At 39.8% G+C, this 20,574-nt stretch overlaps 1 pseudogene; it reads left to right on the top strand.

Moving 5' to 3' along the window:
• Positions 1-2,321: 2,321 nt before the first annotated feature.
• Positions 2,322-20,574, top strand: part of LOC112396622 (uncharacterized protein C1orf87-like) — a 49,875-nt pseudogene continuing 31,622 nt past the window's right edge.

Here is a 20,574-nt window from a genome sequence, read left to right as displayed (position 1 = left end):
TGAAACCATGGACACCCTCCATGGCTGATGGGAGGCCTTTGAGACATTGGACTAGAGGAGGGGGCTTATCAGAGTTGTACCTTGGGAGGACTGATCTGGTGACAACGTGAAAGCTGGACTGGGGGAGTGAGAAGGGAGCTGCCCCCTCTCCTCTACTCCCCTGGCACTTTGTATATCATAGAATATGCCCGTATGTCTTGCCCACTAGAGAGTGAGCCCTGGAGGGGAGCCCAGTATATCATCCATCTCTGGCAGCATGTGCCAGTAGATGATACAGTAAAGCACAAAACACAATACAGCTAGAGGGCAGGAGGCAGGGGTTGTGGATGCTGGGACTGCTCCTGCTGCTAATGGAAATAACCATTCTGGAGTCAGTTTAAAGTGCCTTTACCCACATTTGCTGAAGACTTTTAGCATAATAAAGAATACCTAGAAAGTTTGGATATATGTAGGTTTATATTCAAATCTTGCCTCTGTCAATTACCTCCGTATGGTCTTGGGTAATTTCTCAATACCCCAAGCCTTGTATTCTTAATCTTTAAAATCGAAATTACCCCAAGCCTTGTATTCTTAATCTTTAAAATCGAAATAAAGTTATTTTATTGGTAATTGTTAACTTATAAGGTAATATTAATCTGGCTCAAATGAGGGATGTGGCAGGTGGATATCACTGGAAATTATTTTTTTTAATATTCTTATTTAATTGCATCACCAACTTACCTTTATGCCCCTGTTAGTACTTTTCCTCCATTTTGCAGTTGTGACACCGAACCTCAGGGAAAAGAAGGGATTTATCCAAAGCCATACAGTGGAAGAGCCTGGATGTGAAGCGACAAGTGTAAGATTCCCAGCTGCGTGCACACTTCATAAAGGAAAATGAAGCTTAAGGGAAAGAGCGGGACAGGCGTGACCACACAAGTGAGAGAGATGGACTTCAAGAAGGACGCTCACAGATCTTCGAGGAAGTTCCAAAGACCAGGTTTGAAAAAAACATCCAGACTATTCGCCTCTCAGCAGCCACACCCTGGGCACCCGCGGAGAAGGCCCCAGCCTCCCGCAGGTGAGCGATCTGGTCCCCGCCCAGCAACAGCCCTCTGCGTCCTTAGCGACCGGGGGCTGGTGCAGCCTCCGCCCAGGAGCGGGGCCCTGTGATTGGCCCGACTCCTGGGCTCCGGTCTCCCGCCCCACCCCGGTCCCCACAGGCTTCCGTAGGTCGGGATCCTGGGGAGAAGCACTGACCACGCACCCCTGAGCCGCCCGAGCGGTAAGGCCGCCCCCTGTGAGCTCTCCAGGGAAAGGATTGACACGCAGCTGCTGGGTAGAGAGGACCCCCATAATCACAAATTCTGGTCCTTGAAGTTTCCAGATAGCTTCAAAGAAGTTGTAGGGATGGGGCTACCCTCGCAGAGCAGGTCCTATTGCTCACCACACACTAAGTGAAGCTAGGGTTTGGGGAAGAACCCTGGTCTACTTATCAGACCAGAGTACTGGAAACAGGTATGCTCTCACTCGCTGTGTGACCTTGGTCAAATAACACCCTCTCTGGGTCTTGGTTTCCCAATCTGTAGAGGGAGCATTTGGATTAGAATGATTTCTAAAAGCCTTTCAATCTCTGAGAGCCTCTGATAGGGAATGGTTAGCCTGGGACCAGGTTTATAGAACTTCTAAGTTTCCCCTGGCATCACAGCTGTTTAAACATACAATGAATATCTAGAGCTGGATCTCAATTTTAGATCCACTGCATTGTTGCAGAAACAGATCAGTGATAACGAGAAAAATCCCCTTTTCTATGCACAGTGCTCCTTCAGATGCATGATCTCATTGGCTTATCCCTAAATCCAGAGAGCAGAACTGGAATTATTCTAGTTTCATAAATGGGGAAACTGAGCTTCAAAACTGAATTTGAGTTCTTCACACGTCCCTCTAAAGCCCTGGTTTCCTCTCTGACCTCACAAGAATCCTGTCACTTGACTTGTAGTACAGGAAGGCAGGGTCACCGAATGGCTGTCAACCAGTTTTACAGCCCTCTTAGGTGGAATTCCCAACTCTGCTAATTACTGTTATGTGACATTGGATAAGTTACTTATACATTATGCCTGTTCCCTCAACTGTAAGACAAGAATGATAATAGTAATTAAGAGTATCTTTCTCATGATTTTATTAGAAATACTGAAATAATAATATAGGTAAAGCACTTGGTCTCGCTATTATTATTGTTGTTGTTATTATTGACAAGGATGCTACAGCTGCCTAGTGGAAAATCCAGAGAAAGAGTTTTACTTATTTTCCACCCCCAAGGATTTGAAGAGGTTTTGAGAATTATGTCTTCAGTTTGGAAGACTGCCCGTGGATCAAATGCGATGCCTGAGATGATGGTGAAAATCATTGGAAGTAAACACTTTCGATACCTTGTGGAGAAGCCAAAGATGTAAGTTTACTATTTGAAAAATACCTGTTTTGCTTGGATGATAATGAAGTTTTTTCTTTAATCCAGAAATTTACATTTTAAAAACGCTGTCCATGGAAAATTAAGTCATTAAGATGAAACAGTAAAAGTAAAATAGTGTTGATAACTTCTATGCACAGTGTTTTCCTAAAGTTTTCATCTTTGTAGTTCCCCATACTCCTTAATTACTTGGGCTGATTTTCCAAATAGATGGGAAATATAAGCATTGAGACATTTATAAATATTAATGGAGCATTGCTGCTTCTTCTCATCAGGTCTGTAATCTACCACATTTAGTCATTTTTGGGGGGTGGGGAGGGAGAGGGGAAGGTTGTTAATCAAATTGTTATGAATTAAAGGAGGGGGATTGGTAATGAGTCATCAATTGTAAGAGTTTCACTTACTTTTCTTCATAATCCATACTCCTCCAATAGGGGCTTCTCAGAACATAACTAAGAGGGCTTTCTTCCTCTAAACTCATCACAGTCACACTTGAAGGGGGACATTCATATATCACTAAAATTCTCTAGATGTTTGGCACAGAAAAGTATGACCAGTTCTTCCTTCCAGAGTTTTGGTGGTTTGCATAAGAAAAAGAAGATACTAGCCCTGCCTTTCATCTAGTAGATATTCCATAAATAGCAGCCCGTTAATAATTGCCTTTCCCTCCTAAAGTGATTTCCTTAGTTCTTTCCTCTATTTCAGAAACCCATAGACCAAAAAAATAGAGAAACAAAAAGATCTAACCTCATTGAACATAGGTTCAGAAAGCAGTGGACACCAAACCTGGCTATCATCAGAATCACCCAGAGAGTCCTTAAAAATAAAGATGTGGGGTTCAACCCAAGACCGATTAAATCAGAATCCCTGAAGATGAGGCCATGAGGACTACTGTTATGGAGTATAGGCTTTAGAAGGGCAAATGGGCTTTACCTCCCCACCAATCAGTACGGTTGCCCTAAGAGATTCCAAAGTGAGTACTGTAATCAATTAGTAATGTCTGTCATGGCACAGGAAGTGAGCTTTGCAGCACGTGAGTCATATATTTGAGATCCCTACAGACCTGAGAGATGTGAGTTTGAATCCTGGCTCTGTGCCTTCCTAGACTTTTGACATTGAGAAAGTGAGTTAACATCTCTGGCCTCAGATTCTATCAACTGGGGATAAAATCCATCTATCTAGTAGGGTTGTTGTGAGGATCAAATGCGAAAAAGTATGCAAAACATCTTTCCAGTGCCTAGAAGTATATTCAATGTGCTTAAAAAATGGTTCTGCTACTATTATTGAGGCAAATCTTTCCATGGATACAAGACATTAAGTAAAAAATCAAATCTCTTTCTATGAAACACTTGGCATCCCTTTTATATTCTATGCCAGGTTATCTCTGTTTTGTAGATGAAGAAACTAAGATACTGTGATAAGTGATTATTTCAAGATCTGCTGATCTTGACAAATCCCAGTCGTTGTCCAGAAAAGTAAATAAGATCAGTTGGAATGCCTTGCTCAATTCTCCTTCTACCTGGAAGACATTGCAATTCTACTAATTTCCATTCCTCTTTGAGGTTGTTTGTTTAACCCCTTCATCCCCAACCCCTTCCTTTTTCCAGGGGTATCAGAGTCTAATACGTTCCTAATGGGGGTGGGAGGTGGAGGAAGTATCCTTGTCCTTTTAAAGTAGAGAAAAATTCCATCTGTCTTATAAGAAGGTACCTGTATTTATTTCTCTTTATTCTTTAAACTTTAGATTCAGGAATTAAGAGTACATTACGTCAACTACATTAATTGGAAATAAAAGTTCTGTTTCTTCTATGACACAGACAATAAAACAATTGTTATTTTTTTAATATTAAAATAAGTTTTCTGTTTCTGTTTCTATGGACTTGATGTTACTGTTGCTGGAATGACATAGGACAGTTAACAAGCTTTCCTAAAATATTTTTGTATGGTTCAAAAATAAATAAATCTCAAGAGGCTTCTTGTTGCTGAGTTAAAGACAGACCCACCACTACCATGCCTTTGTGTGTTCCAAAGTCTGACTCTAAAAAACATTTTAATCATGCTACATCTACACCTTTCAGCCAGGGCTTCAAGAAGGTGTTTTCTTTGGGGTAAATCATTGAACCCATAAGTAAAAAATGTACATAAGAAACATAAGTAAAAGCCAAAAGAAGAAGAAGTCTCTATAAGGAAAATCTAGATTTAAAAAAATTACAAATTAATAATGGATGGAAAAATAGAACTATTCTTGTGTAACCACATTTAGTTCAGATTTCTTATAGGATGTGTGGAAAAGATGGATAGTATATCAGACAGAGAAGTGATCCTCAAGGTACAAATCAGTCTATTAGTTTGCTAGGGCTGCTGAATGAAAATGCCATAAACTGGGTAGCTTAGACCAACAGAAATGTATTGTCTCACAGTTCTGGAGACTAGTCAGCCGAAACCAAGGTGTCGGCAGAGCCCTGCTCCTTCTGAGGTGCCCAGGAAGTATCCTTCTGTTCCAGGTCTCTCTCCTTGCCTCTCCCTATATATGTTTCTGTGTACAGATTTCCTCTTTTCATAAGGGCACCAGTCAGTTGGCTTATAACTCTACTACTCTAACATGGCTTCATCTTAACTAATTACATCTGCAGTCACCCTATTTCCAAATAAGGTCACATTCTGAGATACTGGGGGTTAGGACTTCAACATATGAGTTGGCGGGGAGGCACATAACCCATAACAACCAGTCTCCCATTTTACAGATGAGGTGAGACAACTGAGGCCTCAGTGAACTTAAAGTCAGGCCACTTATTAAGAATTAAGACTGGAATACCACTCCCTCCAACTTTTTTTAGTTAAGCCTGGACACTTACTAGCAGGAGATGAACAGAAAATACTCAATGCCTACTTAGAATACATATTTTTCACAAAAAAGATCAAGGTACAGGCTTAAAGAGTAAAACAGGTGTCCCTCAGTTTGTGCCATCATCGTTTTCCTCATATATCCCTACACCAGCCTTCCAACCCTGCTCCCTGCCTCTAATCTCATTCTCTCATTCACTCTCTGAATCCTTGTTCCTCAAAGGATAGTCTATGGACCATCAACATCAACCTCACCCGGAGTCTGTTAGAAATGCAGACTCTCAGGCCCCTCTCCAGACATACTGAGTCAGAATCTGCACTGTTGTCAATTCCCAGGTGAGGCCTATGCAACATTCGTGTTTGAGAAGCCCAATTCTCAAGTATAGCTAGCACCATCTTTTTAAAATGCAAATCTAATGAAGTGCCACCATCACCAGCCTCAGATTTGCCTGCCTCCCTCCCCCTGCGGGCTCCCATAGCATTCGTAGGGATTATTGCACTCTGACAATTTCCTATGCATTTCTGTGTTCCCCCCATTTACCTGTAAATTCTGTGTGTACAACTGTACCCTCAGCACTGAGTGCAAAGTCTTGTACATATTGAAAGCCTAATGAATGAATTAGAGTACAATAGATGCCAAGAAAAGGAAAGATCTAGAAAGACAATTCTTAGTGCTTTAAATACAAGTCTAAAGGCCCATGTTGCTAAAATAACACGAAGATATTACTATGGAACCCTGATGAGTCATCTGATAGCTGATCCAGAAGAACATATGCCAGCTGACTTGAGACAAATGTCTCATTTTCTAAAAGGAGATAAAAGTTGGTAATGAAATCACAGAACTTGAGGCTTGTGGACAATCCCTGGCAAAATTACAGGCCAAAGAATTAAATATATTAGATGTGAGAACAAAACACAAAGGTGATGGTCACTAAGGGTTGGTGCATGTTGACTAAAAAACAGAGCATGCTAAACTGACCGCGTTCTCTTTATTGATGAGGTTACTGCAGTGCAGATGAAGGGAATCATAAAGCACAGTATTGGTTAATTTCAGTGAGTCATTAGGCACATTTTTCTCACAAAGCCTTGAAATAAGGCAGAGAATTCTGGACTGAATAGTATTAAGATAGGCGACATACCAACCTGGTAGTGACTGAACAATGGATGTAAACACAATGTGTCGGGAGGTGGAGAGGTTGAGAGGATTTATGTGTGACCCTGTTCTTAGTCAACATTTTTTGAAATCCCCAACTGAAGGAAGATAGACAAATCACTTTAGTAAACAGGTAAGTAGTAGAATGCTGGGAAGACTTGGCAGGAAAATGAGCGAAAACCAGCAAGATAAAATCAAGAGAAATATATGTAAAGTATGTCTTTAGATAAGGGTACATGTAAGTGATTATATAGAATAAATGTTTGGATTTTACTTGCTGTGAAGTAATAGAATACATACTGGTCTCTGGGAATTCCCTGGCTGTCCAATGGTTAGGATTCCGTGCCTTCACTGCCTAAGGCCCGGGTTCGATTCCTGGTTGGGGAACTAAGATCCCGAAAGCTGTGCAGTGCAGCCAGAAAATAAAAAATGAAAAAAAATTTTCAATTTAAAAAAAGGATACATACTAGTCTCTGCTCCCACCCAGCTCCTGGCATGGAGCTCCTAAAACTCTCACAATTTCCTAAGAGATAAGAGTACTAAGAGTATCATTTGTTCTACTATTTAATCTTTGACCCTGGCTCCTGACACAAAGCTCCTAAAGCCCTAAGAATTTCCTGAGTGATAAGGTGTCCTTTGTTCTAATGAGGATACTCTTGGTGGGATCCTGGGTGGCTCCAGGGTGGAGGTTGGTCACGAGAAAGACCAAGCCATGATTAAAATCTTGGAACTTTCAGTGCCTGACACCACACTATCCTCCTAGAGGGAAGCAAAGCTGGAGACTGAGTGAATGATTGATCATAACTACATGATGAAGCCTCCTAAAAATCCCAAAGGTATGGGGTTCAGAGAGCATCTAGGCTGCTGAACACATCTATGTGCTGGGAGGGTGTTATGTCTGTAGAATGTATGGAAGTTCCATGCCCTTCCTCAAATACTTTGCCCTCTGCATCTCTTCCATCTGGCTGTCCCTGAGTTGTATCCTTTTACAGTAAACCAGTCATCTAGCAAGTAAATGGTTTTCCTGAGCTCTGTGAGGCACTCTAGCAAATTCATCAAACCTGAGGAGGGAATTGTGGGAATCCTAATTTATAGCCACCCTGTCAGAAATATAGGTAACAACCTGGACTTGTGACTGACACCTGAAGGGGGCAGGGCAGTCTTGTGTGACTGAGCCCTTATCCTGTGGCATCAGTGCTAACTCCAGGTAGATAGTGTCAGAACGGAATTGAAATGTAGGACCCTCAGCTGATGTCAAAGAACTGCTTAGAGTGGGGAAAACCCACACATATTTGATGACTAGTACTGTGTGGTAGTAGTAGAGAGTAGAGTGGAGAATAAAATGGAGGGTTTTCCCCTGTACACTTGGGTTTAAGCTCAGCATGAGCCAAAGGTGTCCAGATAGAGGAATGGGGGGTGGGGCAGGAGGCAGGCATCATACTCAGAACTAGACCTGTCACCTGGGAGTACTATGCTTTATCCCGGATGCCACATTTTAGGAGGGATCCTGGCACACTAAAGGTGCAAGCACTAAAGAGGTGGCATTATGGAAGCTCCAGGGTGTGACATGTGGCCTAGGGGAACATTTATAGAATCTGGGAATTGAGTTGTTAAATAAAAGAGGAATTGGGTCCCTTTCAAGAAACTCCTGTGAGTAGAGATGCTTCTGGTGAATAAAGTTGGACTCTATAGTTCCTTCCCATGCCAAGAATCAATGACCCAAAGCATTTTATTCCATAGTTACATGGCTGTTGGTATAGAATTGCTAAGCACGGGGGAAGCTGACTCCGAGATGTTATGGGAAAGAATAGCAAATATTTGTAATAATGTACATTGATGTTTAGAGCTAATAAACATAAAATTCTTTATTTTTCCACATGACTCTCATGGAGCCCATATTCTGTCACTTTTTAATCCCTCAAAGCCCTTCACATTAATACAATATTTTTGAGTTTCTTGAACTCTTTTAAAGTGTTAATGTTAACAGTTTTAGAAATTAATGCATATATGGAATTGACATCTTTTCAGTTAAAAAACATTAATTGAGTACTTGCTGAGTGTCAAGCCTTAGGGACACAGCAGGTTACCTAAAATTCTAGTGATGGGAGACATACAACAAACAGGTAAACAATGATCATTCGAGTGAGGATAGTGCAATGAGGAAAAATAGAGGAGGGTCATAAGGGTATATGGAATCACAAGGGATGTTTCCAGAAGGCGTCTCTAAGCAAATGGCATTTAACTGAGACTGTTAAGAGATGAGTCAGAACTACGCAATGAAACTTATCCATGGTTAACTAGCAGTGAGCTGGCTAAGACTAGCCCAACTCTATCCCAGTGGGTGTGGCTCACCAGATTCCAAGTTTCCATAAAACTAGTAGTTTCTTCTTCCCTCTCCTGCCCCAGAAGAAGAGGCTGCAACTTCCCACAGACCCCAAGTTCTCCAGATATTGAACATTTGGCTTTCCCCAACAACTGCTACAAATAGCACCTAAGTTGAGCATCTGGAGTCTAAGCAGATTTTTTTGGTACTAGGTTGCCTTATGCCTGCTTCATACAAAGTGCCAAAGTGTCACTTCCCAGGAGCACAGCACCCAGAGATCAGGGCAGCTGCGTAGCTGCTGATTTTCCACCCATGAGAGTCAGTCTGTACCAAGCGACACCACAGGTGTTCATCACCATCCCTGTGCCTCCACAGTTCTACACAGAGAGTAAACTATGGAGCAAGGAAGCCAGAGTTGGTGGAGCTAGTGAACAGGGGGAGGGGCATAGGAAATGAGATCAGGGAGGCCCTCGGGGCTCAGATCATGGGCCATGTGGTCCCTGGTAGGAACTCTGGATTTGTTCTATGTAGAAAGGGAAGACATGGGAAAATTGAGAGCAGTGGAGGACACAATCGAATTTATGCTTTCTAAAGGATGGTTCTGGCTGCTGAGTGGAGTATACACTGGAAGAGGCATGAGTAAAATGACAGAGACCATTTAGGGAGTCATTATGGTAATCCAGGCAGGAGATGGTAGCAATAATCAATTATAGTCCCTACATAAATCCTGGATAAACTTAGTGATTTAAAAATTCAAATACCTACTTATTCTTTTTTTTTAAGAAATAACTAATTGTAATACTTTATCTTTGTTTATTGTATTTCTTGCTATATAATCTACATATTACCTTACTATCCATGAACTCAATCTGTCCCTAAAACAGAACGATATCAGAGCACAAACAGTTGTCTATGTTTTCACAAGTTCAAAGAAATGAAGTAATATGCTAAAAATCATACTTCTCCTATGCCCTTTCCACTGTTTTTTTTTTTTTCTTTTTTATTAACCTTCTACAATAGGTTTTAAGTTATTATTATTATTCTAGACACTGTGAGAAGTAAAAAGGAGCATGAGATACTGTTTGGGACATATGCCTCCAGCCCAAGACATAGGCATAGAGCTTTAAATTAGAGTATAGGGCTTTATGTGAGTAAATGTCAAATCAATGGTATAAAAAACAGGTGGCCATTGATCTTAAATCTTGAGACTGTGAGGTAAAAGTTGTTACTTTACCATTTGAAATTCTACACTTCCAAAAATATAATAAATAGTAAAAGGCAAAAACAAAACACTATTTACAACATATATGACAGGAAAAAATTAATCCTCTTAATGTATAAAGAGCCCTTACAAATCAATAGGAAAAAGATGATCAGCCCAGTTTCAAAAACTGGCAAAAGATCTAGACGGGCAATTCACAAAAGAAGAAATAAAAATGAACACTAGATATATATGTATGGTTGGGGGAGTGGGGTGGGGAATTAACCTGAGTGGTAATGAAAGAAGTTTAAACAACAGTGAGATATTATTTTCTAACAATCAAATTGGAAATGTTTTTATAATGGAAATACCCAGGTTGACAAGGGTTTAGGAAAAAGAGTACTCATATGCTATCGTTTTTTAGATTATAAAAAGCCTTAAAAGTGTATGTACTTTGGCATCAAATCACCACCTGTGAATCAATTCTGTGGAAATAATTATGGGTAGATGTAATGGTTTGGTTTCAAAAATGTACACAGGCATATACAAGTCTGGGTCCAGTAGGAAACAGATTACATAACTCAAATTAGGATGATTCAAGGAGGATTTGTTTACAAGAGTAAAAGAATTGCAAGATATAATACAGGAATCATGGGCTAGCAGCTGCAAGGTCTGCAGAGATAGGAAAAGGGGAATGTTATTGAGATGGAAGCATTCTGTAACTCAGGCCACCTGGAGAAAATCATGACCTTTGGGCAGAAGACACAAGTAGCTTGAGACACTCTTGCAGGGAGAACCAGTCTCCTGCCAGGGCCAGAATCAGAAGACATGGGAGCTGACCAGCTGATCAGTCCACAAAGGTCAGCTTCTCAGGGTGGATGAGGACGCAAGGAAGTCGGAGAAAAGGAGAATGTCCAGCAGAGAAGCAATATTTAAACTAGTAAAAATTTGAGAACAGTAAATATTCCCAAATAATAGAGGACTAGTTAAATAAACTCTTGTATATCTATACAATGAAATACTATCTAGACACTTTAAATGTTCTTGTGGATACATAAACATTGATGCGTAAGGTATCCACATTATATTGTCAACTGGAAAAATTTTAAAAGATCACAAAACTTTATAATCCTAGTTTGGTTTAAGAGCAAAACAAAACATAAGTTCTTGTATACGTACAGGGAAACTTTCTATAAAGAGATAACATAATACCTTGCCACATATAGTTTAACCACTTATAATTTTGAGAAAGCACAGATTTATTTTTATGCAGTACACTTTTTTTAGGACTTTATTTTTTACAGCGGTTTTAAGTTCACAGCAAAATTGAAAGGAAGGTATAGAGACATCCCATATACCTCCTGCCTCCACACATGCGTAGTCTTCCCCATTATCAACATCCCTCACCAGAGTGGTACATTGGTTATAATTGATGAACCTACACTGACACATAATAATCACTGAAAGTCCATGGTTTACTTTAAAGTTCACTCTTGGTGTTGTACATTCTATGGGTTTGGATAAATGTATAATGGCACGCATTCACCATTATAGTATCAGACAGAGTAGTATTGCCCTAAAAATCCTGTGCTCTGCCTATTCATTCCTCCCCTCCTTTCCTATAGTACACTTTTCAAATCCATGGTCTCTTTACATACCACTGATTTAGTTCAATCTAATTAAACAAAACCCCTATAGCAATCATTATTGCTCCTGGTTCCCATAGACCCTGCGGATGTATCCAGAACATGTTACAGAGAGAGAAGAACTGTAGGAGCCGTTCGAGGATCTCAGAGCATGAATGGAAAACCTGGCTCAGAGCTGTGCCTTAAAGCATGGAGATAATTGATGAAGAGGCCAGGCAGTTGCACAATTACCTTGCTTAGAAACAGAGGAGAATGCAAGTGCAAAGAACATTCAATTTCAAGCCTATAGTTGAAATTGTTGGCTCAAAGATTTAAAAACAGCACAGTCTGGCCAGCTCCTGGGTATAATTCACCTGAGGACACTTTGATACAACAATGTTTGGGGTTTTTTGGGGTTTTTTTTTTTCTGTAAAATTAAGGAATGTGATTCCAAAGAATTGTGCTTTATCAGAGCAGATTTTAAATATGAATTAATCTGCTTTTTTTTTAAAGTGGGTGATTTCTATAACTTGTATTTACTATTATTAGTAAATAACAAGGTGGTGGGAGAGATTACATGAACTCTGTCTTTTTATCTGTTTAAATAGGTTTTCCTCAGTTCCTATGAACTGTGAAATGTTGATCCTTCAAACTTTAGTTTTACCTATCAACAAAGAAAGTTTGGGGATCCAAAGGAAAGAGCACCCCTTCTGTACCTGGGTGATGAGAAAGGTGTTGATAAAGGAGATAGCACTTTAACTTAGGACTAAAATAAAATTACCATTTGTCATGGGCTGACTGGGAATCCAGGCTCGGTGCTAAATATTTTATACAGCTTATCTTGATAAGTATTATTTTTCTAATCTCACAGATGAGAAACTGAAAATTAGAGATGTGAAATAACTTATCAAAATCACACAAGTTATGTTTGGGGTTAGGACTCAAAACCAGGTGTCTTGGACATATAGCTCACGTCCTTAGCCACTGCCTGAAATTATTTGTACATTTTGCACAACTATGGAAAAGACCTTCCTATTTCATTGTCTATGCCATTGTTTCTCAAACTTCTGTGTACATAGGAATCATCTGAGATGTTTGATAAGAATATAAATTTTCTTGTCCTGCTTTCAGAAATTCTGACTTAATAAGTTCAGAGTGACCCAAGTTTCTATCTTATTATCCAGCACCCTACACAATTCTTACCTGCCTCAGGTGGTCTGAAGTTCAATCACTGTCTTTTTCTCCAAGAACAGGCCCTTCATTCTATCTGGAATATTCTCCCACCTCTTACTTTCTCTTTCACCTGCTATCTTATAAATCAATTCCTTCATGGAGTCATTTCCACTCCTCTTAAAGCAGATTTGGTTTGACAACACTCTGTGATTCTATATCTTTTTTTTACATACTCTATTTTTTCAATTATCACATTGTATTATAATTTTCTGTTTAAATGTCTGCTTTTCCCGCTTAACTATGAGATCTTTGAAGACAACACAACCTGAAGACAGTGAGTGGATTAGATGCTCACTGCAACCCTGACTAAGAAGGTAATAAAGCATAGCTAAAAAACAAGTAAAACAGAAGAAAACATCCATGGTGTAAATATGCCTAATGCTGTAGAATTGGATTTACATGTAAAAAGAAGGTTTCAGAAGAGTAGGTATGTTGGGATATCATCTTCTGTGAGTTAATTTATCTGAAGAAAATGAAAACACTAAATGGAAAAGATATGTGCATCCCAATGTTCATAGCAGCATTATTTACAGTAACCAAGATATGGAAGCAACCTGAGTGTTCATCAACAGATGAATGGATTAAGAACATTATATATGCAATGGAATATTACTTAGCCATAAAAAAGAATGAAATTTTGCCATTTATGACAACACGGATGGACCTGGATGCTTAGTGAAATAAGTCAGACAGAGAAAAACAAATACTGTATGTTTTCACTTATATGTGGAAGCTAAAGAATAAAACAAATGAATATAACAAGACAGAAAGGGACTCGCAGTTACAGAGAACAGACCGGTGGTTGCCAGAGGGGAGAGGGGTTGGGGGAGGAGCAGATGGGTGAAAGGGACAAAGAGGTACAAACAACTAGGTATAAAACATGTATAAAATGTACAGCACAGGGAATATAGCCAACATTTTATAATAACTTTATATGGAGTAAAATCTATAATGATAGTGAATTACTGTGCTGTAACCAGAAACTAATATAACATTGTGAGTCAACTATACCTCAATTAAAAAAGAAAAGAAAAGGGGGAGGGGAGGAGTAAATCATACCAAAGAACAATTGGTGATTGAACTGGTTACTAATTTTGCAGCCAAAATGGCCCCAATTTGAGAAACTATTCTCATTCTGTAAAGTAGTATAGTGAAAAATGCCATGAAAAATACACTTTGGTTATTTTCATTGTTGTCAGAATGTGGCTCAATGCTGTGAAGAGAGATGTGGGATACTTTGGAAATAACTTTGGAAATAACTTTGGGAATGTTATGAATCCCTTGTCCCTGGGAAGGTACAAACCAAAGCTGAAGGATGGCCACTTGGGTGTTCTGAGAAGGACTTCATAAGCCTAAGTTGGAAGATGGACTAGGTACTTCTATATACATTATTTTTTATTAACATTTTAAAAAAGAATCAAAATCCTCTTGTTTAACAGTAGCCAGTTTGTTTATTATGGGTATGAAGTTGAGGAGAAATGTGGAGGAAGGAGTACATGCTTTGGAGCCATACAGACCTGGGTCTGAGCCCTAGATCTCTACTTATTATCAGTTTATCAATGAGCAATTTACTTAATCTCTCTGATGATTTTTTTTCTCATCTGTACAATGATCATAATACCTACATTTCAGGATTATTAGAATAACATAAAATAATTTATGTGAACTTATACACAGTGGCTGACACATAGAAATAAGCATTTAGGACATGTTAGCTAGCATAATTTACAATGACAAAGAAATAATTTGGGTATGGGTTTGGGAATTAAAGTACTTTAAAAATCTTTCTGAAGACTAAACATCAATGATAATAGTATATGGATGGCTCCAGGGAGTAAACAAAAAAAAAAAAAAAGAAGAGGAAAAAACCCTCACATTTCATCACAACATTTGCTACATTAGCACAGGCTTTACGTTTCAGCTTCCCCATGGAGTTTGGTGAGATTTTCAGCTGCAGTCCCCTCCCCAGTCCCACTTTATTTTTTATTTTGTTGTTGTCTTTTTAAAAGAGAAAAGTCTGGTTGTGCCGATTATCTGTTATTACTTCCAAACAAGAACATGCTTTCATTTACTGAAATTAGATCCCCATTCACTGTGTTGGCACACTCCGGACTGTCTTCTCCAGAGGGTTTGAGGCCTGTTAGATGGTACGCAGTTGGAAATTGGCAGCACTGAACCTCTGCCAAGGCTGGCAGACCTTTAAGATGGCATCTGGTGACCTTTCTGCTGAGCCCCCTGGGTCCTCCATTTGCGAGTTGATGTTCTCACGAGGGGTGTAATCCAAATCAAATGTGAGATCTGGTGAGATGTAGTTGCATGGGAGGTGGGGCCAGTGTGGGATCTGTACATTGCTTTGGGCAGAGGATGCTACTAGACACCCTTGCAATGTTTCTTTCTAATCCTGAGACTCTGAGCTCTACAAAAGGGTGGCACTAAAGGGCTGATTTGCAGGAAGAGCCTAGTGTGAGAAAGGGAACAATTGGACAGTTTTCTCCTCATTTATTTATCATCCAGCATTACTGTCATCCTTCCTAATTGCCATAGTTCCCAGATGACACTAAACCCTTCACAGCATCCCTGAGAGCAGCAGCTGAGGTTAGCAGTACATATGAGGAAGCTAGCTGTGTCTTGCTTCCTAGACAGTATTGATGACATTTTTTTCCTTCCTTTGAAATGGCAAATTTCTATTTTCAATACTGCAGGTAGATAGCACACAAGCCTAGAAGAAAGACCTGTGGGTTTGTGAAAAACATAACCACAAATGCCTGTTGACGAATTGTGCTAATAGCAGACACATGCCATTTCTCAGCTAGGGAGTCTTTCTCATAATTTTAAAGTGCTATGTATGTTGTTTGTTTTAAAAAAAAGAAAAACAGCTTTTACTTTGAACAGAGTTAACAGGTCATTTTTGATTTTACATCTACTGTGGCTGTTTTAACAGACAGTTACATTTAACATTTCTCAGGCAATTCTGTCCTGAGACTGCCCACAAAATGATTTTGAAGGTGATTAAAGCAAAGATGATTCATCCCCCTTGCCTTCATCCAGAAGAGTTAACTGTCTGCCCCAGGACCATTTTTGCTTTTTAATCCTGCACTTCCTGCATGCCTCGTCCTCTAATTTCTTTTCCTCACATATTCCCTAACTTCCATGGATCCTTTCCTGACTCGGAACAATCAAGGTGCAATCAAGAAGACTTAGACCCTGTGGATGTATCTATGTAGAATTGGACAAATCGCGTGAACTGTCGGAACCTTAATTTCTTCATCCTAAAATGAAAGTAATACGAGTACCTACCCATAGGGTTGATCTAAAGATTAAATAAAAGAATGTTTGTAAATGGCTATAATGTGGCTGCCATGTAGCTAAATACTCAGTAATACTATTATTTTTATTTTATTTTATTTTTGCGGTATGCGGGCCTCTCACTGTTGTGGCCTCTCCCATTGCGGAGCACAGGCTCCGGACGCACAGGCCCAGCGGCCATGGCTCACGGGTCCAGCTGCTCCACGGCATGTGGGATCCTCCCGGACCGGGGCATGAACCCGTGTCCCCTGCATCGGCAGGCAGACTCTCAACCACTGCACCACCAGGGAAGCTCAGTAATACTATTATTTTTGCAACCATTGCAAACCATAGTTACTTATCTTTCTTAGGAACTTCAAATAGCACTGATTCTTTGTAACATTCACTTGACATTTATTTATATACCAATTAGGTAGATTTCATATTATTTATGTAAATTTTATGCCAATTTCTTTTAACACTTTATAGAAATATACCTATGTAATATATAAAAGTGCACATTACAAGTATACACTCACTGAATTTTCACAAGCCTGATTTACCCTTGCGTCAGACATCCAGATCCAGAAACAGAATGGTACCAAAATCCTAGAAGGCCCCCTGATGTTCCCTTCTGGACTTTATACCTCCCCCCAAAGATAACCACTATCCTGACTTCTAGAAGCAAGTTGTTAACATTATTTCTGTTATTTTTGGACAGCGAAATGAAATGAAATTTCTTGAGGTCAGGGACCATATGTTATATGTCTTCTCTCATTGCAAGAACTATGTGTTATATATACACTCTTCTTCTAGCATTCCCATCTTGCTGTATTGCCATTTGATTGCACCTGTCTGGCAAAGCCCCAGCCCTGGACGAGCCCCGCTGTCTGCCTTCCTTGCATCTCCACGAGGACTACTGGGCATGTGCCCTCTCCAACTGATGCTGCAAAATCCGTGGTCTCCAACCTTCAGTGGCTGCTCAGTTGTGCCCAGCTATCTTCCACTCTTTATAGAAGCTATGTCAGGCTGTATGTCCTTAATTCAGACTTCCTATCCCAGCATTTCCTTTCTTGAGACCCAACAGGTAACCATACCTTGTATGTCAAAGAGAAAATTCAAGCTGTCAGCAATTTGGTCAGTCTCCTGTCGCCAAATGTTAAAATTTGCCTACATCCTCACCCATCTTCCTACTTCCCCACCCTGAAGTTTCATTTCTATCTCTGTTCTCTCAGAGATCTTACTTTGTCAGGGTTCACCTTATTTAATCAATGATATCCTCTCCTTTGGTCAGTTGGCTCTTCATTTATTTTTTGTTTGTTTATTTATTTTTTTATTTATTCATGGCTACATTGGGTCTTCGTTGCTGCACGCGGGCTTTCTCTAGTTGTGGTGAGCGGGAACTGCTCTTCATTGCTATGAGCGGGCTTCTCATTGCGGTGGCTTCTCTTGTTGCGGAGCACGGGCTCTAGGCATGCGGGCTTCAGAGGTTTTGGCTCACAGGCTCTAGAGCACAGGCTCAGTAGTTGTGGCGCACAGGCTTAGTTGCTCTGCAGCACGTGTGGTCTTCCCAGACCAGGGATCGAACCTGTGTCCCCTGCATTGGCAGGCGGGTTCCTAACTACTGTGCCACCAGGGAAGTCCCGGCTCTTCATTTAAATATGTTAAAGTCCCTACTGTCTTTAGTTTCTTTTTTATAATTTTGTTTTTTTTTAATTGAAGTATAGTTGATTTACAATGTTGAGCCAATCTCTGCTGTGCAGCAAAGTGACTCAGTGATACACATAGAGACATGCTTTTTTTTATATTTCTTTCCCTTATGGTTTAGCACAGGATATTGAATATAGTTCTCTGTGCTACACAGTAGTAGGACCTTGTTATTTATTCATTCTATATACAATAGCTTACATCTGCTAATCCCAAACTCCCGGTCCTTCCCTCCTTCATGCCTCTCCGCCTTGGCAACCACAGGTCTCTTCTCTATGTCTGTGAGTCTGTTTCTGTTTTGTAGATATGTTCACTGGTGCCATATTTTAGATTCCACATATAAGTGATATCATATAGTATTTGTATTTCTGTTTCTGACTTACTTCACTTAGTATGATAATCTCTAGTTGCATTCATGTTGCTGCAAATGGCATTATTTCCTTCTTTTTTAAGAATGAGTAGTATTCCATTGTATATATTTACCACATCTTCTTTATCCATTCTTCTATTGATGGACATTTAGGTTGTTTCCATGTTTTGGCTGTTGTGAATAGTGCTTCTATGAACATAGATGTGCATGTATCTTGTTGAATTATAGTTTTGTCCAGGTATATACCCAGCAGTGGGATTGCTGGACCATGTGGTAATTCTATTTTTAGTTTTCTGAAGAACCTCCACATTGTTTTCCATAGTGGCTGCACCAACTTACATTCCCACCAACAGTGTAGGAGGGTTCCCTTTTCTCCACATCCTCTCCAGCATTTGTTATTTGTAGACTTTTTAATGATAGCCATTCTGACCAGTATGAGGTGGTATCTCATTGTAGTTTTGATTTGCATTTCTCTAGTAATTAGCGATGTTGAGCATCTTTTCATGTGCCTATTGGCCATCTATATGTCTTGTTTGGAGGAATGTCTATTAAGGTCTTCTGCCCATTTTTTGATTGGGTTGTTTGTTTTTTTGTTGTTGAGTTGTACAAGCTGTTTGTATATTTTGGAGATAAACATAATAATAACAAAGCCCTATCTGAAATCAACATTGCACGCCAGTCACCACCCCATCGCTCTCTTCTCTTGCAACCAAAATTCTTCACAGAGGTCTTTATACTTCCTACCTTTAGCTTTTTGTCTCCCCTCTTACCTCAACCCACTTCACTCTAGTGTCCACCTCTGTTACCTCAGGAAGCTCCCCTTATCAAGATTCCTGACGACGTACTTATGGCTTAACTCAACGGACACTTTTCAGGACTCATCTTTCTCAGCAGCACATGACACTGTTGACTATGCCCTCTCTCTGGAAACATTCTCTTCACTTTGCTGCCAGACCACATTCTCCTGGTTTCCCTTCCACCTTACTTAGAATTTCTTCTAAATCTCCTTTTAGGGCTCTTCCCTCTGTAAATGTAGGTGTTCCTCAGAGTTCTTTCTTAAGCCTTCTTTGCTTCTCATGCTGCCATGACTAAGAGAATTAATGTAAAAAATATACATACATCAAATCTTGGCCTTATTCAAATAAACAGGTATTGTAGCAATTGTTTTATGCTCACATAACATGACATGCTTTAAAATGGGTCCTTTCCACTGTGTCAATAACAAGAGCTAAAATTTATACAACCATCTAGGCATAAGGCATAGCTATTTTTTTAATTTTATTTATTTTTTTAACATCTTTATTGGAGTACAATTGCTTTACAATGGTGTGTTAGTTTCTGCTATATAACAAAGTGAATCAGCTGTACATATACATATATCCCCATATCACCTCCCTCTTGCATCTCCCTCCCACCCTCCCTACCCAAAGCACCGAACTGATCTCCCTGTGCTATGCAGCTGCTTCCCACTAGGTATCTATTTTACATTTGATAGTGTATATATGTCCATGCCACTCTCTCACTTCGTCCCAGCTTACCCTTCCCCCTCCCCGTGTCCTCAAGTCCATTCTCTATGTCTGCGTCTTTATTCCTGTCCTGCCCTTAGGTTCTTCAGAACCTTTTTTTTTTTAGATTCCATATATATGTGTTAGCATAAGGTATTTGTTGTTCTCTTTCTGACTTAACTTCACTCCGTATGACAGACTCTAGGTCCATCCACCTCGTTACAAATAGCTCAATTTCATTTCTTTTTATGGCTGAGTAATATTCCATTGTATATATGTGCCACTTTTATCCATTCATCTGTCAATGGACACTTAGGTTGCTTCCATGTCCTGGCTATTGTAAATAGAGCTGCAATGAACACTGTGGTATGTGCCTCTTTTTGAATTATGGTTTTCTCTGGGTAAATGCCCAGTAGTGGGATTGCTGGGTCGTATGGTAGTTCTATTGTTAGTTTTTTAAGGAACCTCCATACTGTTCTCCACAGTGGCTGTATCAGTTTACATTCCTACCAACAGCGCAAGAAGGTTCCCTTTCTCCACACCCTCTCCAGCATTTATTGTTTCTAGATTTTTTTGATGATAACCATTCTGAGCATTGTGAGGTGATACCTCATTGTAGTTTTGATTTGCATTTCTCTAATGATTAGTGATGTTGAGCATCCTTTCATGTGTTTGTTGGCAGTCTGTATATCTTCTTTGGAGAAATATCTGTTTAGGTGTTCTACCCATTTTTGGATTGGGTTGTTTGGTTTTTTGATATTGAGCTGCATGAGCTGCTTGTAAATTTTGGAGATTAATCCTTTCTCAGTTGCTTCATTTGCAAATATTTTCTCCCATTCTGAGTGTTGTCTTTTCATCTTGTTTATGGTTTCCTTTTCTGTG

The sequence above is a fragment of the Neophocaena asiaeorientalis genome, unplaced genomic scaffold (assembly GCF_003031525.2).
Source record: "Neophocaena asiaeorientalis asiaeorientalis breed wild unplaced genomic scaffold, Neophocaena_asiaeorientalis_V1.1 scaffold581, whole genome shotgun sequence".
In the NCBI taxonomy this organism is placed as follows: Eukaryota; Metazoa; Chordata; class Mammalia; order Artiodactyla; family Phocoenidae; genus Neophocaena; species Neophocaena asiaeorientalis.
The sequence above is the reverse complement of the archived record's forward strand: the minus strand, read 5'-3'. Positions and strand labels throughout refer to the sequence as shown.